Below are 21,299 nucleotides of genomic sequence, written 5' to 3' on the forward strand. Positions count from 1 at the left end.
CCTGCTGCTCCTGTTCCTGTTGTTACTATTGTTGGTTTTGGCTGCTGTGAGCCAACACCACTGTCTGCAGGCTTTATGGAAGTTGTAGGCTGCATCCAAGAACTGCTGCCTGTGAGTGGACCTCTAATTCCCAGCCATTCTTTTTCTAGGTCTCTGGCTTGCTCAGCAATCAATGTCTTGTAGGTTGAAACATCCTGGTCTGAAAAAGGAATAAAAGTCGCCAGTAATTTTTTGTACTGTGGGTCACGACTTGTGGCACAGATGCAATGTTTGGATGACACAATGTCTCTTTGCAGCCTTGTATTAACAGATAAGCAAAGGTTTAAGCTCTTCACCAACTCCGGCACATCTGTTTTTTCATCCACATCTGTGTACGTTTCAGACACCTCCTTTAGCTGTTTCTGCAGTATATGCAAAAATGGAATAGCTTGGTCAATGGTACAGTTCTTCCTGTGTAAAAAATTCAAAAGGAAGCAGCATCTCTGTCAGTCATTTGACCAGGCCTCATTGGTCCATCTCAATTATCATGCACAGGTGCATCTCCTCTTTCCGTGACATATTCATGTAATAGGTTGAATTCCAACGTGTTGGCACCTCCAGAATGAGTGCCTTACCTGGCATTCTATTATCGAACTGGATAATCCTCAACAGCTTCTGGGCTTTAAAAGAATGGCTGAAATGAGGACCGATTTTTCTGTATGTGGACAGTAAGTTTCTGACGCGGTTCTATTTTGAGAAAGTCCTTTAGAATGATGTTGATGCAGTGCTCCAAATACAGGACCATCTGAAATATGTGTGGCAATAAATCCAATGTTAAGCCCTCTGGGGCACAGCCATTCAAAGACCTTGTTGCCAAAATCATCCAAGATGTTTGCAGCTGTATGGGATTTTTCCATGGCACACATAGCTACTGTTGCATGCTTCTGAGCACTATTAACAATTCCAGCAGTGTCAACACCTGCAGATATAATTTCTCTAACCCCCACAAAAGAGATCCAGTGTGTAGTGATACACATGTAATCAGTGGCTTAGCAACAGGTCCACATGTCTGTCATCAGGTGGATTGTGTGGACAGCACTCTGCTGCAAAGCTTGTCATGCCAATTCCAGCACATCGTGATGTGTCTCTAGATCAACAACTCTGGCAAAATAGGTCCAGGAGGGAACCTTCCATTTCGGGCAGATGGTTAACACAAATTCTAGAAAACCCATTCCTTCCACAAAAGAAAAAGGGAGGCGGTTCAGTGCTAACATTTTAGCCAGCTTCCATTGTGCCATTGTGATGATGCTGATGTGAGCGACAATACTACTGTACTGCTGGAGATGGGGTGATTTGTGTAATGAAAATGTAATCCTCTTCTTCACCTTCACCTTCCAACATGATTAGATCAGTTTCCCTGCTCTCACCACCTTCACCAACACCAGTTGCAAGTTTTTGGCCACTAAGGTGTGCCTCCCAGCGAATTGCGTGGTGTTTTCTCAAATGGGTTGTTTGACCTCCGGTACCATAGTTTGTACCAAACTTACCAAGACTAACACTCACACTGCAAATGGAGCATATGGCAATGTTCAGCTCCTTTTCAATAACCCTTAAAGAAGTCCCAAACTGGGGAGGTCAACTTTATAACACTAGTGCCACTGCCAGTGTTTGAAGAAGTGGCGTTAGGTGGGTATTTTGATGATGTTTGCCTCTCTGCAGTGCCTACCTCTGCTGAGGTGGTTGTGGATGTAGGTTGCAGCTGGGTCCTTGTTGTAAAAATGGAAGCTGATGGTGGTCATGGTATCTGTGCCACATCCCTCAGAGCAGGTTGAGAAGATGGGGTATTGTTGCACTGCACTGGTGCTGCATGCATGATTCATGGCTCCTCGTTCAACTTGTCATCCTCCTCTTCTTCATCCATAACTCTCAGGCTTTCAAGAGCCTTCCTTTTCACACCTTGCCTCTCCTGGTGTGCCTCAGGCTAAGGTGGCATCCAAGTTTAGTCTTGATCTTCAGAAGGGGAGCGTGAAGAAGAGGATGGCAATTATTTGGAAGGCAGTGGATCTTGTGGGGGCTTTGTCGACTTCCTCAGCATGAAGTTCAATATCCTCCTGATATGCTCCTACTTTGGGAAGAACTACTATTGCTGGCTGTGGCTGTTGTTATCCACTGAGCTAAGTTTCTGGCAATGATTGGATAGTACTTTGAGAAAGAGATAAGTCCAATTCAACGTCATTGCTCATCGGCGTTGCCATGATTAGTGAGGCTGCCTCTGTGCCAGACATGGACTTGGGCCTAGTTTGGAGTAGGGCCATTGATGTGGGAGTGTTGCTCCTAGCTTGCTCTCTAGGGGCCAGTGTGGCACACACATGTTTTTGCCCAAAAAAGGTCGGGAGAGACACACCAGTGGTGGAAAGCTCCTTCTTATCACCGGCCATTTTCTTGATAGCGCCTTTCGTTGAGGCCATCTTGAAGCTGTCAGTTGGCAGTAGCACTTAGTTTCAGAAGCTGTGTGGTCACTCATCATGTTGTGCACAGGCCTTCTCTCTGGTAGTACTATGGGTGATGTCTCTTTCTCTTTGTGTACATAAAAGCAAACATGCAAGAAGAACATCAGTGAAATGTGGCATTGTTGCAGTTTAATTAGTAGTTGAAACCTTATAATTTAGTGATTAATTAAATTATAAATAATTATCAATACAGTGTATCCATTCGTAAAACCACACCTACGTTAACTTTCATCATCATGTACACTCAGGAAGTGCTGATGACAAATGGAGTAATCCTTGAAATGTGCGCTTATGGCAGCCATGGGGCTGATGAGAAAAATTGAGAAAAAAAATGAAAAATGAAATGAAATGAAGTTTTAAACAAAAATCTACAATTAAGAAAAGATAATAAAAAATGTAATACATTAATTATCATTATTAAATTAATTGAAATAAAGTTTGTAAAACTATTTATTTAAAAACATAATATAAATTAAAAAAATCAATTGCTGACATACTAGGGGAAGGGAACTAGCATGACAAACCACTGGGATTTGGGAGGCAAGGAGTGGTGCAGGTGAAAAATGCAAAAACAAGTATATAACATCATATAAAACACTGTTCATACAGTACATTTTGTAAAGAGCATTAAGCTACTAGGCCTCAAGTATAACACACAAAATGGCCACCAGCCACATGGTCAAACAACAACCAGCAGGGATGCATGGAAACAACAAAGAACAACACATGCAAGCACACTGGCTGATGACACAAAATGGCCTCCAGCCACATGGTCAAACTGAAACAACCAACAAGGAGGCATGGTCAGGACAAAGTAGAACACATGCAAAGCCTTAAAAAAGCACAATGGCTGCCTACATAAAATGGCCACCAGCCACACAGTCATACAGCAACAACCAGCAAGGAGGCATGGTCACAACATAGAACACATGCAGGGCCTAAAAAAAACACACTGGCTGCCTATATAAAATGGACGCCAGCCACAAGGTCAAACAGCAACAACCAGCAAGGAGGCATGTCCGCAACAAAGAACACATGCAGGCATAAAAGCACACTGGCTACCTACACAAAATGGCCACCAGCCGCATGGTCAAGGAGGCATGGCCATAACATCACAGAACGTGCAGTCCTATGGCGAAAGCACACTAGCTGCCTACACGAAATGCCCACCAACCACTGGGTCAAACAACAAGCAGGATGAATAGAAAACAAAAAGCACACATAGGACTGTAACTGACTATACAAAAAAGGGCTCCTGGCCACATGGTATGGGGAACAAAGACAAATGGTGGCCTATGGCAAACACTCTCACACACTAGTCTGAAAAAGGAGGCATTTGAACAGAAGAAAAAAGCAGCGTTAAGTCGGCAATTTCAAAAATGAAAATGAAATGGGCTAAAAATGTGCATTTTACATCAACAGCACACATTATACAAAGGCATCAAATATATTATCCCACCTTGAACTGTAGAAAAAAAGTGAAATACTGCCAACCAAAATTTTGTAATTATTTAATCCAAGGCCATACATTGTCTAAATGATGTTCAATTCAACAGACACCACAAACATTTGTTTCATCATGCAACCATGACTAGTACTGGGCCTCCCGCTGGAGACTAGGCCACATAACATGTGAATTAAATGAATATTGCAAATTTCTAAAACATGGAGAAAATACACTGAACTGTGAAACATTTTTCCTTTAACCGCTACAATGACCCGGGCGAGCTGGTCTCATCCAGGCACACGGTTGCCGTGTGCATGGGATGAGACCAGCTCGTCCAGCACCCGGCTCACAGGGGAGCGCTAGCTCTCCCCCTGTGGGCCTACCTCCCACACCCCCTACCCAGTCAGGAAGGATGGAAGGGGAATCGCTTCCCCTTCCACCCGAAGTGATGTCTGATAACTTCAGAGGTCACCTCGGCGATCCCGGAAGGGAAATGCTTCTGCATTTCTCTTCTGACTGGGAGGTGGGGCGGGAGAGATGAGAAAAGAAAGGAAAGCCCTTTCCTTTCCGTTCATGCCTCTCACAGCATTTCTCGATCGGGCAGCAGAAATGGGCACTAGATACCAGGGATTTTTTTTTTCTGGTACATTTCAATAAAGGGAGCGGCCCCTTGGGCAAAGGCTGCTCCTCAGGGGGGCAAATGATTTTTAGGCCATTTCTGCCCCCCCCGGGGGCAGAAATCCACTGGACACCAGGGATATTTTTTTTTTCATTTTTATTTTTTATGTGTGGGAAGCAACCCCTTAGGCAAGGGTCGCTCTGGGGGGGCCAAATTACTTTTAGGCCAGTTCTGCCCCCCCGGGGGCAGATCGGCCAAACATGATTAGGCCAATCTACCCCCGGGGGGGGGCAGAAAACCCCTAGACACCAGGGATAGTTTTTTTTTTTTTTTTTATATGGGAGGAGAGACCCCTTAGGCAAGGGTCGCTCCCCGGGGGGGGCAAATTATTTTTATGCCATTTCTGCCCCCCCTTGGGGTAGATCGACTTAATATAATTAGGCCGATCTGCCCCGGGGGGCAGAAACCAATGGACACCAGGGATTCATATTTTTTATCATACTCGCGCATAAGGGGAACGGCCCCTTGGGCAAGGGTCGCTCCCCAGGGGGCGAATTATTTTTAGGCCATTTCTGCTCCCCCTGGGGGCAGATCAGCCTAATAGAATTAGGCTGACCTGCCCCCGGGGGGGGCAGAAAACCCCTAGACACCAGGGATAATTTTTTGTTTTTTGTTTTTATATGTGGGGAGTGACTTCTTAGGCAAGGGTCGCTCCCCTGGGGGCCAAATTATTTTAGCCCATTTCTTCCCCCCCAGGGGCAGATCAGCTTAATATAATTATGCAGATATGCCCCCAGGGGGGAGCAGAAACCACTAGACACCGGGGAATTTTAATTTTTTCATACTTACGCATAAGGAGAGCAGCCCCTCGGTCAAGGACCGCTCCCCGGGGGGGGCACAATATGTTTAGGTAATTTCTGCCCCCCCGGGGGCAGAAACCAATAGACACCAGGGATTATTATTTTTTTATCATACTTGCGCTTAAGGGGAACGGCCCCTTGGGCAAGGGTTGCTCCCCAGGGGGCCAAATTATTTTTAGGCCATTTCTGCCCCCCCCCAGGGGCAGATCAGTCTAATATAATTATGCAGATATGCCCCCGGGGGGAGCAGAAACCACTAGACACCGGGGAATTTTTTTTTTTTTATACTTACGCATAAGGAGAGCAGCCCCTCGGGCAAGGACCGCTCCCCAGGGGGGGCATCACATTTTTAGGCCATTTCTGCCCCCCCCGGGGGCAGATCAGCCTAATATAAGTAGGCTGAACTGCCTCCAAGGGGGTAGAAAACCCCTAGACACCAGGGCTAAAAAAAGTTTTGTTTATTTATTTTTATTACCCTTGCCTACGGGGTCGCTCCCCGGGGGGCCAAATTATTTTTATGCCATTTCTGCCCAAGGGGGAGGGGGGGCGAGAAACCACTAGACACCAGGGATTTTTTTTTTATATACTTACGCATAAGGGGAGCGGCCCACGGGGGAGGCAAAATATTTTTAGGCCTTTTCTACCCCCACTGGAGGCAGATCGGCCTATCTGCCCCCAGGAGTGCAGAAACCTGTAGACACCAAGGATATACATAATGTATTATTTACTTTATGTTTTTTAAGTATGGAGAGCGACCACTTAGGCAAGGATCGCTCCCCTGGAGGGGCAAATTAAATTTAGCCCATTTCTGCCCAATTTTTTTATTTACTTTATGTTTTTTAAGTATGGAGAGTGACCCCTTAGGCAAGGATCGCTCCCCTAGAGGGGCAAATTGTATTTAGGCCATTTCTGCCCCCCCTTGGGGGCAGATCATCCTATTTTTGTTAGGCCGATCTGCCCCCAAGGGAGGCAGAAACCACTAGGGATTGGTGACTGTGTGTGTGTTTTGTTTGCGGGGTCAGCCCCATGGGCAAGGGTTGCTCCCCATGGGGCACATTACTGTTGGCCATATCTGCCCCCCTTGGGTGCAGATCAGCCTATTTATGGAAGGCCCATCTGCCCCCAAAAGTGGGGCGGGGGAGAAAGCCCACCAGAGACCAGGTAAGATTTTTTTTTTAAATAAGAGGGTGGGGGTATGGCCATACCGCCATCCCAAATAAATGGGGACAAAGCTGTTCTGCCCACCAGTGGGCAGATTGGGCAATTACCCCCGATCCACACCCTGGGGGGTAGAAAGTCTACTAGATGCCAGGGAATTAAAAAAAGAAAAAAAATAGTTGGGTGGTGGCTACCAACCAGTATGGGCCTGGTTATACCCACACACTAAAACGTCTTACCCCATGGAAAGCAAGAGAACATTTTATTATTTTGGGTTTTGGATTTACATTTGGGCCATGAGAGCTTGGTAACTCTCAAAATCGTCCCACTTGGAATGATGAGGGCTGCACTTTTTTGACTTTGGGACACTGCCATGTGTCTGCCATGTAGAAAAAAAACACAAGTCCTATACACATCTGAAAACTAAACATGTGGTTGATTCCAGGGTGATGTGCTTCACGTGCACCCCGCACCATTTTCTTAACCACAACGCCCTGCAAACCTCCAACTTTGCTGGAAATCACACATTTTTCCCACATTTTTGTGATGGAACCTTCCGGAATCTGCAGGAATCCACAAAATTCCTACCACCCAACATTGTCTCATCTATACCGATAAAAATTATGGTTGCCCCTCAATTTCGACAAGTTTTTGGCTCTTACCTGTCACAGACATTTTTTTTACCAGGAGACTGAGGGAAACGTTGGGTGGTAGGAAGTTTGTCCCAGTGCTGTGATCCCACACAGAAATGTGGGAAAAATTTGATTTTTTAGCTAAATTTGAGGTTTGCTGAGGATTGTGGGTAAGAAAACACTGGAAGATGCACGCAAGTCACACCTTCCTGGACTCCCGTGGGTGTCTAGTTTTCAGAAATATCTTGGTTTGGTAGGTTTCCCTAGATGACTGCTGAGCCCAGGACCAAAAGTGCAGGTGCCCCCCCACCCCGCAAAAACAGGTTTGTATTTGATAATTTTAATGTGTCCAGATAGTGTTTTGGCGCATTTCCTGTACTAGGCCTACCCACACAAGTGAGGTACCATTTTTATCAGGAGACTTGGGGGAATGCTGGGTGGAAGGAAATGTGCTGCTTCTCTCACATTCCAGAACTTTCTGTCACAGAAATGTGAGGAAAAAGTGTTTTTTTGGGCCACATTTTGAGGTGTGCAAAGGATTCTGGGTAACAGAACCTGGTGAGAGCCCCACAAGTCACCCCATCTTAGATTCCCATAGGTGTCTAGTTTTCAAAAATGTGCAGGTTTGGTAGGTTTCTCTAGGTGTCGGCTGAGCTAGAGGCCAAAATCCACAGCTGGGCACTTTGGGAAAATGTCATGTGTCCGAATTGTGTTTTGGGAAATTTCCTGTCGCGGGCGCTAGGCCTACCCACACAAGTGAGGTACCACTTTTATCGGGAGACTTGGGGAAATACTGGGTGGAAGGAAACTTGTGGCTCCTCTCAGTTTCCAGAACTTTCTGTCACAGAAATGTGAGGAAAAAGTGTTTTTTGGGCAAATTTTGAGGTTTGCAGAGGATTCTGGGTAACAGAACCTGGTGAGAGCCCAACAAGTCACCCCATCTTGGATACCCCTAGGTGTCTAGTTTAAAAAAATGTGCAGGCTTGGTAAGGTTCCTGTTAGAATTTTCATCCTTGGCGTGGTTTCCCTTAACTTTTTGCCTATGTTCCCCAGGTTGTTGATGTGTGCTGGACTCTGATTTTGCTGTTTTTGTCACTTGCCTGTGACTGTGCTTTGTGGAGCTATCCTGCAGTTGCTGCTTCTGCCAGAGTAAGAGGGCAAAGACTGGACTTTGTGTGCCTTCCATCTTGTGAAGAAATCTCCAAGGGCTTGATTTAGAGCTTGCCTCCTGTTGTTTGAAGTCTCAGGCTCAGCAAAGACTTCTCTCTGCCTGCACCTGGAGTCTCTGGAGAGACTCCTGCGTTGACAAGTGGTGCCCTATCCAGTCCCTGGGCCCTTGAAAGGAAAGCTGGTGGAAATCCAAGGAAATCGACTTCGGACGACTTCGGACCGATGCCGCTGCTGAATCCGGTAACGCCGCCTGCACCCGACGCCGTGACCTTCGCTGGAATACGACGATCTTCACAGGCCTGACGCCGCTGCAGCCCCGCTGAAGTCCACGACTCAGTGGAAGTCGGCGCACCACGTCGTGACCGACGCCGCTCGAAGTGCGCGGATTCAACATTTCGCACAGATACCGCAATCCTCGACTTCGCGCATCAACTTGTTTTCACTGCTCACCAAAGGTACTGTACTTGGGGGTCTACGCTACTCCGTGTCCGGCGCCGCTGGTGTTGGCTTGTTGGGAACGACTCCGTCATGACGCCGTGTCTAACACCTCATCAAAGCATTTTGTGTTTCTAAGCGCTGTTTTTGAGTTTAATCTTTAAAAATTCATCACTTGACATGTGTATGTCGGATTTTTGTTGTTTCGGTCTTCTTTTGTTTAGATAAATATTTCCTATTTTTCTAAACCAGTGTTGTGTCATTTTGTAGTGTTTTCCTTAAGTTACTGTGTGTGTTGGTACAAATACTTTACACCTAGCACTCTGAAGTTAAGCCTACTGCTCTGCCAAGCTACCAAGGGAGTAAGCAGGGGTTAGCTGAGGGTGATTCTCCTTTACTCTGACTAGAGTGAGGGTCCTTGCTTGAACAGGGGGTAACCTGACTGTCAACCAAAGACCCCATTTCTAACAGTTCCCTAGGTGCCGGCTGAGCTAGAGGCCAAAATCTACAGCTAGGCACTTTGCAAAAAACACGTCAGATTTCAATGTCAAAATGTGATGTGCCCATGTTGCGTTTCCTGTCGTGAGCATTAGGCCTACCCATGCAAGTGAAGTACCATTTGTATCTGGAGACTTGGGGGAACACAGAATAGCAAAACAAGTGTTATTTCCCCTGTCTTTCTCTACATTATTTCCTTCCAAACGTAAGACAGTGTGTAAAAAAAGACGTCTATTTGAGAAATGGCCTGTAATTCACATGCTAGTATGGGCGCCCCGGAATTTAGAGATGTGCAAATAACCACTGCTTCTCAACACCTTATCTTGTGCTTATTTTGGAAATACAAAGGTTTTCTTGATACCTATTTTTCACTCTTTATATTTCAGCAATTGAATTGCTGTCTACCCGGTATAGAATGAAAACACATTGCAAGGTGCAGCTCATTTATTGGCTCTGGGTACCTAGGGTTCTTGATGAACCTACAAGCCCTATATATCCCCGCAACCAGAAAAGTCCAGCAGATGAAACGGTATATTGCTTTAAAACATCTGACATCGGAGGAAAAAGTTACAGAGTAAAACAATTGCTGTTTTTTCAACTCAATTTCAATATTTTTTCATTTCAGCTGTTATTTTCTACAGGAAACTCTTGTAGGATCTACACAAATTACCCCTTGCTGAAATCAGAATTTTGTCTACTTTTCAGAAATGTTTAGCTTTCTGGGATCCAGCATTGGTTTCATACCCATTTCTGTCACTAACTGGAAGGAGGCTGAAAGCAGATAAAATTGTAAAAATGGGGTATGTCCCAGTAAAATGCCAAAATTGTGTTCAAAAATGGGATTTTCTGACCCAAGTCTGCCTGTTTCTGAAAGCTGGGAAGATGGTGATTTAGCACTGCAAACCCTTTGTTGATGCCATTTTCAGGGAAATACCACAAGCTGCTTTCTGCAACCCTTTTGTCCCTTTTTAAAAAAAATAATAACCTTTTCGCTGTATTTTGGCTAATTTCTTGTTCTCCTTCAGGGGAACCCACAAACTCTGGGTACCTCTAGAATCCCTAGGATGTTAGAAAAAAATGACGCAAATTTGACATGGGTAGCTTACGTGGACAAACTGTTATGAGGGCCTAAGCGTGAACTGCCCCAAATAGCCAAAAAAAGGCCTTGCACCTGAGGGAGAACAGGCCTGGCAGTGAAGTGGTTAAAGAAGAAAAATGACATGTAAAACAATAGCTAGGCCCCTACTGAAACTGCAGACCACCCACCACAATACATTTTAAAATTTGAATAAAAGTACATATAAATCCTGGTGCATGCAAACAAACAAGTTGTAAAACACCCTTGTACAAGTGTTTTTGAACTTACTCGTGAAATCTCAAATACAACTAAGTCCTTAAATCCAATGATACATCCAGGAGAAAAAAAGAGTGATCCTTCCAGCTTGAAATCCAAGTGAAAAGTGACCAGGAGATGGACAAAGGACTGGGGGAAGCCTGCTGGACAGGAACAGGAAGTTGGAGTCTCTGGGCACTTCCTCTTGCTGAAAAGAAAAGTAAATTGAAAAAGTAGAAGTGGAGAAGGTTTTTAACTCAAAATTGTCTTTTTGAGTATATTAAGCTGCTTGAGCTTCTCCAGGTTGCTCACTCGCGCTCTCCTAAGTCACAAAAAGAAGAGCGGGAAGTTGCTGGCAGGAAGAAAATCTCATTTGCACTCGTGAGTATCCGGCACGTCTCTTGTCACATTTCCTGCACACACTAAATAACATCAAGTGCACGCCAATGGGAAAAATAACTCCGATCCGTAGTGGAGTATGGAGTCTATCAGTTACTCTGCATTCTCCGCAGAACGGGGAGTTGCCAAATTCTGCAAACTCCGTGAGCGGAGCAGAGTTTTTCGCCCAGGCCTAGTCCAACACAAAGGACTGCTCACAGCCATGTAGTGAGTGTGGATCCAGGCAAAATGGATTACCTCTGTGCACTTCAAAGCCCTTCTTTAAAGTCTCCCCCACTTCAAAGACACCACTGGGTATAAGAAATGGACTTCTGACCCTACCAAATCAGTACACTTCTGGCTCTATGGATACTCTGCCAGGAAGAGAGACTGCTTTGCTGCCACAAAGACAGCCACTCTGCTGGACTACTGCTCTGGAAGAACTACTTTATCGCTATGCTGACCTGCTGCTTGCTGCCCTCCTCGCCTGGGTGAGAAGGACTGGACACACATCACTTGAAGCCAACACCCAGAGTGAGTCCAAGGGCCAGCTGACTTGTCTCTAGTTTTCTGAAGTCACGGGGACACAAAGGACTTACAACTCCCCCGCTACAGCCCTCTGACTCTGCCATCTGTGAGTCCTGCTGTGCCAAGTGGTGTCAATCCAGACCTAGGCTCTTGGACGTGGGTATAAAATGATGCTTCAACAAGAATCCCTGCATTGATGCCATTGCGCTGCTTGGAAGCCATGCATTTCCATCCTCTTTGACATATTGCATCTGCTGCAAGGATCAAGGACATCGCATCCCCAATGGCATGGTGCATCACCTCCATTTTTGATGCATCTCCTAATTTGCAAGGCTTGGAGCTGGTGTATCGTTTCCACCCTAAAGATCGATGATGACGAATCTCCATCTTTGCTCCTTGCATCTCCTTTGACATTGATGCAGACAAAGTACTTTTAAGTGGGGCAAGGCTGGTCCATGTATTTGACCCATGCTATCACAGTCATTCTGAAGGCTCAGATTTGACCCGGTCTAGCATGACCAGATAGCCCCTGTGTGGTGGTTTATGCTCTTAAGCACTACATTTCAGTGTATCCTTTACAGATTCATAACTCCAGTTCTACTAATTGTTTTTTTGTTTTTTTGTTGTTTTGGTCTTGTTTAGTTCATTAAGTTAAATTCTATTTTTGTAACTAAGTGTGATGTCTTTTTGTTTGGTGGTTTCACTGTTTTCCTATTTGAAGTGTTGCATAAACACTTTACATGTTGCATGTTAAGTTAAACCTGACTGCTCTCTGCCAAGCTACCTGGGGGTGAGAACAAGTTAATTTAGGGTGTTTTTGTGACTTACCCTGACTAAAATTGTGGTTCCCGCTTTGACAGGGTTTATAGCTCTGTCAACCAAAAACCCAATTTCTGACAAAGTGGTAGATTTCTTGGTAAGCAAGTGCTACATTCAGTACAATAAATAAAACAGACTACTGTTTTTGGTAGTAACCATCTGAGTCTACTGAATTGTGACACAAATAAGAATGATTAGTCTAGATATGAAGTAGAAAGGAATAAATTGTGCTTGGAACCTCACAAAATTATATTTTCTGAAGATTTCAGTATCAACCATAAGGCTCTTTCTTGCCTCCTTCCTGGTCACTCTAGTAATGCTCTTATGCCTTCGCCGCTCTGGCAAGGGACAAATCATCTGAGAATAGAGGAGGCCCAGATGGAGTCCAAACCTAGCTCAGATTGGAGGGATTTGGAATACTTTGGCATCCCCCGCTTCTTGTATGATGAGCCTTGTAGAGTGGAGTGAATAAAGAGACCATACTGCTCTTTGTGAGAAATTGGTTATTGGTTTAGTATGGGTGACCCCTGATCAAGCAACAGCCACAATCTCTATCACAGTAAGACACAGCATTTACTAAATGAACCTGTGCTTGACACAAAAACAGTCAGGCTTGACTTAGAGGTCAAAATTATTCATGCAGCACATAAACTGTAATAAAGTGAAATCACAACACAAGAAGAATATCATATGAATCTAGAAACATAGAGTATATTGTAATATATTATTTGATGCCAAAACAATAAAAATACAATTAGTAGAACCAGGGTTATGAATTTTTTAAAGTTTAAGGTTAAAACTAGCACTTAAAAGATGAAAGCACCAACCACAGCCATCTAGTTGTGCAAGACCGGATCAAAGTAAAAAAATATGGCCAAGGACTGAGCACGGATCTGATACAAAAAGTACATTGGACCTGGTCCACCCTCACCTTCAGACTTGGAAGATATTCTATGAAAAATATTCTGAGAAGGTAAAGTTCAGCGGGTCAAGGATGCAGATGTCCGAGGAGGAAGCGTCATTGTTGGGGAGCCACTGGAGAAAGTCACGGCAAAGAGTTCTATGTTCAGACTTAGGGACTGATTTAGAGCTTGTTGGTATTATCACCAATCCACCATGCTGCTGGACTTGAAAACACAGTCAAGTCAATGGTGTTCAGCCTGCTGCATGTAGCTGTATTGCAGCTGAGTACTGACCACCAGGACAGAGTGCTCTTCCTCGCTGTTAGGCTGGCAGGTTCCTGCAGATCCTATTTAGTTGTTACAATCCTTCAGGCAGTGTACTTGCATTGGATTGTTGATGGAGGGAAACCATCACGGGAGCCATTGGGCATTGTACAATGGCAGTCACTATCTCATAGAGGTAAGTGACGCACACACACCAAACACAGCATCTACATGCAGAAAACACACATTTCCATACATTCAACACAACATACACACACCATTGATACTACACACACATGCACACACATACAACACAACCACTACAATCAACACAATGACACACCTACACAAACACATACACACACACAAAAAGCACAATTGCACATAGCAAAACAATGACCACCACACAATAACACACACCTGAATGTTGCACACAGCAACACAACACACAACCCAAAACACACAACAGACATCAGACCCACATGCATGTGACACACGTACAGACTCAACTTTATCACACACTCCAGCTCCTTCCAACTCCACCAGCCAATCCAATCTCTCACACACACACACACAGACATAAATACACATACTAACTCCCATACACAACTGGACTCACTACATTACAGGTACAGATTCACCTGCAATGTACACACATAGAGATGGTGATAAGTGTGAAGCCATCATTATTGTAATTCCAGCATTCATTTGGCAATGAGTACTTACACTACAATAAAAAATGTGTATGTGTGCAATATGTGTCTTGTCAAAAGTGTTCCTGACATGTGCATATCAGAGATATTTCTAACAAATAACTGAGCTCATGTGCAGTGCCAACACATACACACTACATGCCGTATCCCTACCTTCGAGTCTGGCCACTGTGGGGTTGCGTGTCCTCCGTGGTCGAGTGGCAGCAGCGAAGGCAGGTGATGTCCAGTTGGGTCCTGTCCAAAACGGAAATGGAAATGTGGAAAAAGATAGTTTTTTTGCCCCTTCCCCCTCCAATCTGCCAACTCAAGTATGGAGGTTGGATTGCCACAGTTGGCTTGGTGATAAGGAACATCCAAATATATTCAGTGGTAAAGGTGGCTAGAGTCCTACCATCAGCTCCTATTCCCAATGCCGCCATCAAGGCGGTTGGAGATTCATGGCGGAGTCGCCGGGACTTGGGCACTCTTTCACGTATGGGACCATCAACATCTATATCATGAGGGTGGACCGCCAAGGTGGCAGATGGGTTTTCCATCACAAAATCGACTGTGGAACCATTACCACCAAGATTGCAATCATACCCTTTGTCCCTTTTTTGGAAGTTGAAAATCTTCAGTGTGACAAAGCTGGATACTGAAGCCAGCAAGAGTTCCAGAAGGCCGGATTCACCTTCACCCAGGGACTGCTGAACAGGATTTGCCTCTGCGAAGAAGAATGTAGCAAGATCTGCTGTGAAGTCAGGCCAACCAGTGACACACCTTGGGCATATAGAGAAGCAGGTTGGGCCCGTCTTCCCTCAATTCTCAGGACACCTTTTAGCCAAAAGAGTTAAAGTCTTGGATTTTGGCTATCTGAACACATTTGGTACCATCACCAAGGGCCCAGAACTGGAGGGACACCACTTGGAGGGTTAGGACCCACTCAGGCTAGGTGCAGGCATGGGTTTAAGATAAAGGGAGCCTTTTCTGTCCCTAAGGCTCTGAACAGGAATCCAGCAAACTAGCCCTTGGAGTCACTATGGTAGTCCTTGGTAGAGGTGATGAAGTAAGGGTCAAGCATCAGGACATACCTCTTAGGGCTAAAAGGACCAAATCAGTTCTTCCAGGTGCATCAAAGTAGTTTTGTGTAGTACACAGCAGGCCATAGCAGCAGACAGTCCTCAGAGAGCCCTTCCGCAGGTCCAGAACATGAACGGAAGAATGGGTCTGAGGTTCCACTTTTAGATGGTGCTTCTTTGAAGTAGGAGGCATTTCTACAGAATTCCTTTTGAAGTTCTTGAAGTTTCCTGACTCCTCTGTCCTAGCCCTAAGCTGGCGGCATGAACAATGCAGGGCTGGCAGGTCCTTTGTGTAACAGCAGAGCACAGCCTATTCAGTTGCAAGTTAGGATGTGCACCCCATCCTGCCAATTGATGGCCCATCCAGGAACACCTAATCTTTCAATAACTATTTTGAACCACAAAAATATGCTGAGGCAGTATGAGTAAATATCTATATGTCCTCATATTTTTAGCTGCTTTCATATGGGTTGACACATAAACAGGACCATTGGAATTATGTGATTCTGCAGCCCTGGTCATTTTCGCATTATTTCGATTTTGCCGCAGGGATCATATTATCACCTTTTAGGGCGGTGTAATGGGCCACTGTACATTCAAGGGCTTGCCCTCCTCATCCCCTGCAAGGTATGTTACAGTCCACCCTCAAAGCTTGCCAAGAGGGCCTTTTGTTTCACCCCTTGCCCTGCTGTAAAAACCAGATGCGCCATGAATGCTTACTTTACCCACGGCCTCTCTGCTCTTTCATTACAGAACCATGCTGGCGAAAGCTACAGAGTAGGTAAAACTGAAAAAAACCTAGGAACATTATTTGTACAAAGTTACAGAAGGTAAAACTTTGTACAAATAAGAACATTGTTTCTAAAAGTCATGTACTAATTTTTCTATTTGTATTTTCAGGAGTTAAATGTCAGCTTGTGTTCACAAATAGAATACAGCTGAGCACAATGCGGAAGCTCTTAGCCAGGGATAAATTAAAGAGAGTTCTGCAGTTCATACCAGGCCTGGAAAAAAACAGAAAATTGAAAATCCTTCCGTCTGTATTCGTTTATGAAAAAAGCCATTCTGCTCTAAACACGTAGTGCACATAAAACCCCATCCAGTGTCTTCTACTGTTTGCATAGACGTCAGTATTTTTTTTGATCCACTATTTTGTGCAAAAATGGCAGTAATGCGCACCACAACTTTGTGCAAATGAAGTCATATGCTTGTTCTGGTGGGTGCAATGCTACTGTGAAGATAAAACACCTACAGACCTGCAGATCTTGTTAAAAGGTCATTAATAAATAAAAACAACGACTCATTCACTTTGGGTGTTTATTTTGTGTTTATTTTGGGCATGAAAACCTTTGAGCTTAGCTGAGAATAGCATTAATTTTCATCTTGATCCTTTCTGCTAGAGCTTTTCACTTTTCCTATAGAAAAATGTGTTTTATTTTCTGATTGAACTGTGCATCACTTTGAAACATAAATGTGCTTCTTGGTTGATTGTTATGTGGAGGCAGGTTTCATGTACAATCACATTTTAGGTTTGTCACTTATGCTTAAAGCAGGCATGCCCTGTTACAATAAATAGAACACACTTGCTACAGGATGCATTAGTTTAGGAAATAATCCATATCCACCACACAAAGGAGGAGAAAGGTCCCAGGACTCCACTCAAACCTTTGGCTGAATTATCTGAGATTAAGTGTAATCTAATTTAAGTGTAGATGACTTGGCCAGTCTATGTTTTACATTTCTCATAATGGAATACTTTTATGCTAACAAAGGATATATGTTTTGTGTTTAGATTTCGTAGAATGTCTGTAAGTAGAAAGTCTCAGTTTTTATTGACCAATCTAGTGCAACATGTGTGTATATATTGGCTGTAGGTGTCAGTGGCATTTACTTTTATCTTTCCTACTGTATAAAGAATAAAAGAAGCATGCCTTTTATTTCCCTGAAATGACGTGGCTAAGAAAGGACCACGATCCTGGAAAGTAGGAGGAGACACAATTATCAATAGTGCAGGAGGTGAAGTGACACCGGCCACAAGTGCTCACTTCACCCCATTTAGTAGCTGCTGTTCACTACAACACCAGGAGATATGGTGAATTTCTCGGATGGCATAAGGAACACATGGCGCCTTGCCACACCACTGAGCAATGGGCCAGCAAATAAATATATATATTACAATTAAATATAGCACGTTGGCGCATACTTAAAACATCAAATAGTTTTCCTTTTCCCTCAATTTTCAAATAATTTCAGGGCCTTCATTTTAAGAGAATAAAAGATGTATAACCATTAATATTGACATGCTATTTTTTAAAACATTTTGCAGCCAATTAATTCTCAATTATGATATTTAGGCAGATGCACAACTCTTATTGCCCATAACAAATCACCCACACCTACACAGGAAACACAAGTTCAAGTTCCACATACACAAAGATTTTTAGTATAAAAAATAGGGACTTTCATGCATCTTCAGTGGATTTTGGATTCTGTACTTGAAACAGATGCAATTCATCAGTAACTTAAGTTATTTTGTATGTACAACACATTTGTTTTACAGCACTGCTTGGCCAGATATATTTTGATGATGGCTACGTTTATTCTGAAACCCTCTCCCTTCAACCACAATCGCTCCAAAGTTGCTTTATTCATCAGTGCATCAGACCGCTGAAAGGAGTTTGGAGCTACTTTACAGAAAATTAAAGGAAACTTATTCTGCAGTCCCTGCAATATTGTTTTAGACCATACCCGTAAATCAACAATTATGAAACGCCTTCTCAGCAAATGTAAAAAAAGGGAGCTTTGATGCTTAAGGCTAGTAAAAGACAACGTCCCATAGGTTCTTTGCTGAAAACTACTGCTGTTGTGAAGGACACCAAATTGAACATCATTAAAGATTTTGTACAAGTATTTCTTGAGACTGACATACCTCTAGAAAGGCAAACCACCCATCTGTCGGGGCTTTTCTTAACCAACATGTAAAAAACGGAGGTGCTATACCCTTAGCTGATCAGCTAAGGACAATCTATATCCCTGATGTGTACCAAGAGGCAAAGAAAGCATTCAAAACAAACTTGCTGGGAAAAAGGTCTCAGTTATTGTAGATGAAACAAGTGATGTTGACCACAGAAAGTCCTTAATATTTTAGTTGCTCCCATGATGAGAGATCATACTAGGGCTATTATGACATTTCTTCTTGCCACTATGTTTTAGAGTGCAGTAAATCACAGCACTGTGGCTCAGGCAATTGTTCAGACCCTAACAGAATATGGTATTGATTTCAATGATGTCCATGTATTTGACACTGATGATGCATCATACATGAAAAAAAGCTTTCCCCTCAGTTCTTAGTGGTCTACTTTCAAACTGTATCCACTTCACATGTCTAGCTCATATAACAGACCTAGTTGCAGGAGTGTTTCCGAAGCCTTTCAAATGAACACTTTCATATATGAAGATGTTCCGAAAGCTGTTTTCACTTCCCAATGGAAGGAAATCCTATTACCTACAACACTTAAAGGACATAAATCTTGCCAGGAAAGTGACCTTGCTGTACCAGATGGTGCTTATACATTGAAGCAACAGCTTACCACAGGGATCACCTTAAATACCAGAAGGCATTTCCAGAGAAGGAGATGGAAATAACCTCAGTCCCATGCACCACCTTGATCTCTTTAATGGTAAGATTTCATTATACTAAAAGAATGCATCCTCCTACCAAACTGCATGCTTATGTTGAAGGCTGATGTCTGTTACATACTGTTTTTATGAATGTAACTAACGGTATATGTTTTGTTTCTTTTAGGGATATGCTTACCCATGAAATTCAATACATGAAAATGCAAGTGGAACTTACATTCTTCTCAGAAAAGTCAACAGTCGTGACAACACTTCTAAACAAATTGCAGTCATCACCGATGTTGTTGACACCATTGAAGAAATGCAGCTCTATCTTCAGTCACATAGCCAACTGGCCTATGCCAGCTGTAGCGACCCTTTTAGCCATTGTGGTGCCATAACGTATTCACAGCAAAAACTACTCCTGGAAAAGTTCCTAAAGCCTTTTGTTGATGCTTCGTCAAAGCTCTTCAAGTACATGATGAAGGATGGCCAACCAGCTATTAATATCTAAAAGAAGTCAGAATTTGTCAACACTGCAAAGGTACCATTTTTGTCACAAACAATGAATGACTATTCATTAATCCCTGGAGAGAATCATGTGCCAAGTGAAGAATTTGATATCTACCTGAAGATATTAACACCCAAACACATTGCCAGTCAAACTGCGTGTGATCTGGACTTGTTTAGGAAACGTGTAAGCGTCCACATACCTAAGTTGGCAGCTCTTGCTCTCATATGTGCATAATTTGTAATTTCTTGCTACATATTTTAGCCAACCTTGCTGCATAATTTGGTGTTGCACTGTCGCATAATTCCAGTGGTCCTGCACATAAATAATGATTTGCTTCAGCCTGCTTAATTGAAAAGGTTTTTTAGCTATACAATCCTATTCCAGCAGAATGGCACCCAAAAGTTAATCTCTTTTGTCTGCTCTATTTGTCACCTTGTCAAATCTAAGGTAGAAACATTTCTTGCTTTTACTATAACTACACAGTGGCAACAATCACTTTGATATATTTACATTTGTTTTACCATTTCTTTATATGTATCTCACAATCAAAAATAGTCAGAGCACATTCATGCAGGAAGATGCAACTACTGACAAAACGTAAACAAGCATTTGCAATGCAATGGGTCTCGCATTTGCTCGAGATAGAGCTATTAGTGTTGTAAACTACTAACTGAACTTTTCTTGCCACATAAACTCATAATGAAAAGTAAAACAGTTTCACATATGCAAGCCGATGGTCGCCATGAGTGTGAAGGAGACACAGAAAAGGAAACAGAAGTTCACTTGCAGTGAAACATGTTGTCAAAAGTGCAATTATCCAGGTAACCAGCAAAAGTAGAATTATCCATGTAACAGGGTCAATGTCGTGCAAAGCACTCAACTACTGCCCAGCGAGATCACACTGCGTAGGAAATAAAAAGACATAGGCCCTCATTCCGACCCTGGCGGTTTCAAACCGCCAGGGTGGAGGGCAGAGGAAGCACCGCCAACAGGCTGGCAGTGCTTCCCGGGCCATTCTGACCACGGCGGTAAAGCCGCGGTCAGAAAAGGGGAACCAGCGGTTTCCTGCCGGTTTTCCCCTGGCCCAGGGAATCCTCCATGGCGGCGTTGCTTGCAGCGCCGCCATGGGGATTCCGACCCCCTTCCCGCCAGCCTGTTCCTGGCAGTTTACACCGCCAGGAAGAGGCTGGCGGGAACGGGTGTCGTGGGGCCCCTGGGGGCCCCTGCACTGCCCATGCCAGTGGCATGGGCAGTGCAGGGGCCCCCTAACAGGGCCCCAGAAAGATTTTCACTGTCTGCTTTGCAGACACTGAAAATCGCGACGGGTGCCACTGCACCCGTCGCACCCCTGCAAATCCGCCGGCTCCATTCGGAGCCGGCTTCCTCTTTGCAGGGGCTTTCCCGCTGGGCAGGCGGGCGATCTTTTGGAGATCGCCCGCCGGCCCAGCGGGAAAGTTGTAATGACCCCCGCGGTCATTTGACCGCGGTGCGGTCTTTTGGAGGTTTCCGCCCGGCGGGCGGCGCCCGGCGCCCGCCGGGGTCGGAATGACCCCCATAGTGCAGAAGCCATTCAGAAAACACAGAGACTCGTATGTTCTCAGTACTTTTCCGATGCTGTAGAGGCGGGCTAAAAACAGGAAAAGGCATGAACTATGCATGCGTTAGCTAATGAAATCAAGCAAGTTTTAGAAGGCAAGTCCATGAACTAACCAAACTGATGAGCTTGGTTAAAAGTCCACAGAGATGTTACAAGAGGGGCCGGAGCGATTGCGACCCTAAAAAGAAACAGCAACACATTTAAAGGATCTCAATACTCACAGGAGCAAACATCTGTTAATTTTAAATATAATAACCAACTCAAATT

The sequence above is a fragment of the Pleurodeles waltl genome, chromosome 9, assembly GCF_031143425.1.
Source record: "Pleurodeles waltl isolate 20211129_DDA chromosome 9, aPleWal1.hap1.20221129, whole genome shotgun sequence".
NCBI classification, from domain to species: Eukaryota; Metazoa; Chordata; class Amphibia; order Caudata; family Salamandridae; genus Pleurodeles; species Pleurodeles waltl.